The sequence below is a fragment of the Urocampus carinirostris genome, unplaced genomic scaffold, assembly GCF_059441175.1.
Source record: "Urocampus carinirostris isolate Australia breed hairy pipefish unplaced genomic scaffold, RoL_Ucar_1.0 HiC_scaffold_46, whole genome shotgun sequence".
Taxonomy (NCBI): domain Eukaryota; kingdom Metazoa; phylum Chordata; class Actinopteri; order Syngnathiformes; family Syngnathidae; genus Urocampus; species Urocampus carinirostris.
In genome coordinates this window covers 85,298-90,000 of record NW_028283153.1, presented here as the reverse complement: position 1 = coordinate 90,000, position 4,703 = coordinate 85,298, and the positions used below count along the sequence as shown (strand labels likewise).

At 62.5% G+C, this 4,703-nt stretch overlaps 1 non-coding gene across 1 annotated transcript; it reads right to left on the bottom strand.

The window, feature by feature from the left end:
- Positions 1–1,188: 1,188 nt before the first annotated feature.
- On the bottom strand, positions 1,189–3,175 carry LOC148345410 (18S ribosomal RNA). Its single transcript, XR_015848602.1, has one exon. It is a non-coding gene; the product is annotated as an 18S ribosomal RNA (ribosomal RNA).
- Positions 3,176–4,703: the final 1,528 nt, after the last annotated feature.

Below are 4,703 nucleotides of genomic sequence, written 5' to 3'. Positions count from 1 at the left end.
CGACGCCGCGACGAGCCGAGCGGGTCGGGCGCGCGGCGCTGAGGCCGGCGCCCGGCGTCTCCCGCTCGGGGCCGCGACGGCGCCCGAGACGTGCGTCGGCCCGGGTAGGTCGGGCGCTCGGCGCTGAGGCCGGCGCCCGGCGTCTCCCGCTCGGGCCTGACACGACTCGGCGACCGGACTCGCCGGGTAGGTCGGGGGCTCGGCGCTGAGGCCGGCCCCCGGCGTCTCCTACCCGGACCCCGGAAGGCCATCCGACTTGGAAGCCCCGCCGCGCCGCGAAGCGACGCTTTGGGTGTTGCTACCCGTCAGCGAGTGGGTTTGGTTTACAAGGGCGGCGCGACCGCGCTGACACCGAGGGGGGACTGGCCCCCGACCCGGCCGCGGCCTGCCCGGACTATGGATGGACAGAGGAGACCGCGGCGGACCGCGCGGAACCGAACCCCCGGTGTCCGGAGCCCCGGGAGGGACTCCGGTGTCCGGGGGCCGGCCCACGCGCGCGCTACGCGGCCCCTCGAGGGCTCCGGCCGACGGACGCGTTTGGCCGGGGAAAAAGGTAGCCGGTGGGAGCACCGTTTCGTCGCCCTGAACCTTCGTCTCGGGCGGGCGTCCCGACGCCGCCGCCATACGGCCGTTGTGATCCGTGCGGGGATCCGCTTGCTCGGCGACCCTCGCCGAGAGCAGCCCCGCGCCGCACGGACACGCGACACCGACGGGCGGACGGACGCCGGGGCGCCGGCCCGAACCGTTACCTTTAAAGGACGGGAGGTCGTCGAGGCGAGTGCCGCCCCGGAAGCGCGCGCCGGAAGCGCGAGAACCGCGCCGAGCTAGGGTCGTCGGCATAGGGGGATTCCCCGGTTACGGGGGTCCCGCGCACGGCCGCCGCCTTTCGCCCGTCGCTGGCGGTCGCCTGTCGTCGCGCCGCGCCGCGCTACTGGGGTCGTCGGACGAGCGCGCTACCCCGCTCGCACGGAGGTAGCGCGACATCGCCCGCCGCCTTTTCTCGCGTCGCGCCGCGCCGCGTGGCGCCCGCCGAACTCGCTCCGACGCGCGGCCCGGGAGTGACCCGCGCCGCGCCCCCCGTCCCGTCCCGTCCCGGTCTACCCTCTTCCTCCGCCTGCGACGACCCGCCGCCCTCGGCGTCTGGCTCGTCGGGGGTGTACCGAGGCGGATCTGCTGCCGCTCGTACGTTAATGATCCTTCTGCAGGTTCACCTACAGAAACCTTGTTACGACTTTTACTTCCTCTAGATAGTCAAGTTCGACCGTCTTCTGGCACACCGCCGGAGCCGGGGCCGGCCCCGGCGGGGACTATCCGAGGACCTCACTAAGCCATCCGATCGGTAGTAGCGACGGGCGGTGTGTACAAAGGGCAGGGACTTAATCAACGCAGGCTAATGACCCGCGCTTACTGGGAATTCCTCGTTGGTGGGAAATAATTGCAATCCCCAGGCCCTGTCACGAGCGGGGTTCATAGGATTACCCGCGCCTGCCGGCGCGGGGATAGACGACGCGCTTATACGCTCAGTGTGGCGCGCGTGCAGCCCCGGACATCTAAGGGCATCACAGACCTGTTATTGCTCATTCTCGTGTGGCTGAGAGCCACTTGTCCCTCTAAGAAGTTTTCTGCCGCCGACCGCGCGGGGGGCCGCGGTACTATTTAGTATGTTTGAGTCTCGTTCGTTATCGGAATTAACCAGACAAATCGCTCCACCAACTACGAACGGCCATGCACCACCACCCACGGTATCGAGAAAGAGCCTTCAATCTGTCAATCCTTTCCGTGTCCGGGCCGGGTGAGGTTTCCCGTGTTGAGTCAAATTAAGCCGCATGCTCCACTCCTGGTGGTGCCCTTCCGTCAATTCCTTTAAGTTTCAGCTTTGCAACAATACTCCCCCCGGAACCCAGACACTTGGTCGGTTTCCCGGGTGCTGCTCGGCGGGTCATGGGAATAACGCCGCCGGATCGCGAGTCGGCATCGTTTATGGTCGGAACTAGGACGGTATCTGATCGTCTTCGAACCTCCGACTTTCGTTCTTGATTAATGAAAACATTCTTGGCAAATGCTTTCGCTCTCGTCCGTCTTGCGCCGGTCCAAGAATTTCACCTCTAGCGGCGCAGTACGAATGCCCCCGGCCGTCCCTCTTAATCATGGCCCCAGTTCATGACAACCCACAAAATAGAACCGGAGTCCTATTCCATTATTCCCAGCTGCGATATGCAGGGGCGGCCGTGTGGCCTGCTTTGAACACTCTAATTTCCTCAAAGTAAACGCTTCGGGCCCCGCGAGTGACACCCAGCGAAGGGCATCACGGGGGCTTTTGCCGAGAGGCAGGGGCTGGGACAGACGGATGCACGCCTCGCGGCGGACCGTCAGCTCGCGTCCCGGGGTCCAACTAGGAGCTTTTTAACTGCAGCAACTTTAAAATACGCTATTGGAGCTGGAATTACCGCGGCTGCTGGCACCAGACTTGCCCTCCAATGGATGCTGGCCGATGGGTTTGTGTTCGGCTCATTCCAATTACGGAGACTCGAACGAGTCCCGTATTGTTATTTTTCGTCACTACCTCCCCGTGTCGGGAGTGGGTAATTTGCGCGCCTGCTGCCTTCCTTGGATGTGGTAGCCGTTTCTCATGCTCCCTCTCCGGAATCGAACCCTGATTCCCCGTTACCCGTGGTCACCATGGTAGGCGCAGAGTCTACCATCGAAAGTTGATAGGGCAGACATTCGAATGAGTCGTCGCCGCCTCGGGTGGGCGAGCGATCGGCACGAGGTTATCCTGAGTCAACACAAAGGGGGGGCCGGGCCGGCGGAACGAGGACCGGCGCGCGCGGAGCCGCCCGCGCCGCTTACGCCCCCGCCCGGAGAGGCGGAGGCCGGACGCGGGGGACGCGCGCGACGGCTGAGCCCCCGCCCGCCGGACACCGCGTGGGTTTTTGTGTCTGATAAATGCACGCGTCCCCGGGGCGAGGCCGGAGCCCCGCCCGCGAGTCGGCGCTCGTTTGCATGTATTAGCTCTGGATTTGCCACAGTTATCCAAGTAACGGTGGAGCGATCAAAGGAACCATAACTGATTTAATGAGCCGTTCGCAGTTTCACTGTACTGGCCATTCGTACTTAGACATGCATGGCTTAATCTTGAAAACAAGCATATGCTACTGGCAGGATCAACCAGAGTGCGTCTGCCGCCGGGGGGGCGCTGCTGGTGGCGGTGCGGCCCTGGTCCGGGACGAGGCTGTGGCTACAGCCGGGCCCGGGGGGCCGCGCGACACTCGTATACGTTCGGACGGGCTGACGAGCGGGTGTCGTGAAACGATGTTTCGCGCGGAGCCCTAGCACGCGTGGCGTCGGGCTCCGCGACGGTCGGACGTCTGGGTGTGGCTCGAGACGGAAGCTCGACCTCGGTTCGTCTTGGTTCTGCCGCCAAAAGGTTCACGCCGAGGCATGGTTTCGCAAGAGGGCCCCGCGAGTGCCAGCCGTGGATCCCGCCTCACTCGTAACTCGTATCGGATTCGTCCGGCCTCACTTTCGTTCGCACATCGGACAGTTATACGTGTGCTTTAGTAGCTTCCGTTCCCTCTTAGTGAGGCCGTCCGTACGTACCGCCCCAGCTCTTTCTGAGGCGGGTATCCACTCGGCTCGGGGGGGCCCAACGTTTGCCTAGTATCCTCGGCGCTGGAGCTTGACCCGCAAAGCCGGAGGAGCCGCACGCCCGAACACCGGCTTGCGCCGGCCGACGTGGGCCCTCCGAGGCGGGTCTCGTGTGCCAATCGCTCAGTTGGGGAACCGGCAGGCCCGTGGGCCGACGCCGGCTCACCCGGGGGTGAAGGGTGCTTCGATGGAGGCCCCCTGTCAGCCTCCGCGGAAGTCCGGCTTCAATACTTTAAAGTTTGAAAAACTTAGACATTTTTCGAGAACCGGAGCTTAGAGGGGTACATGCAAAAGCCAGGGCCGCGGGAAGCGCCCTAAATACTTCAATACTTTAAAATTTGAAAAACTTAGAAATTTTTCGAGAACCGGCATCTTCCCTCGGTAATTGCGAGATGCGAGGCCGCCCCTAGCCTCTGCTCTGTCGGACTCAATGGTCACGGGTGGCCGCTGATTAGCCCTGGTGCTCACCTCTCAAAATTGCGAGTCCCTAATATAATTCTGGCTGTCGGCTGGAGAAGGGGGTATAAAATCGGCACTTGAGGGAACGCCGGGCCCTCAAGTTCGGGGCCCTCTAGCGGATTTTTGAGGTACTGCACTCCCATTGGAAATGCATTGGCCATACATGGGCGCTCCGTCCACTACAATGTAATTCCCTCACAATATCTGCCCCCGCGTGGCCGCGCGATGCTACTGCTGCCCCGTTGGGAATGAATGGGCCTTTCGGAGGCCATAAATACAGCGCCGCTGCATGGATTTTGGCGGTACTGCGGCTGTCGTTGAAAATACATGGACCCGTCTGAATGAATGGGCCTTTCGGATTCCATAAACCCAGCGCCGCTGCATGGATTTTGGCGGTACTGCGGCTGTCGCTGAAAATACATGGACCCGTCTGAATGAATGGGCCTTTCGGAGGCCATAAACTCAGCGCCGCTGCATGGATTTTGGCGGTACTGCGGCTGTCGCTGAAAATACATGGACCCGTCTGAATGAATGGACAAAATATAAATCAGACACTACAGAACACAAGCATAATCCAAGATTACAAAATCATCTCA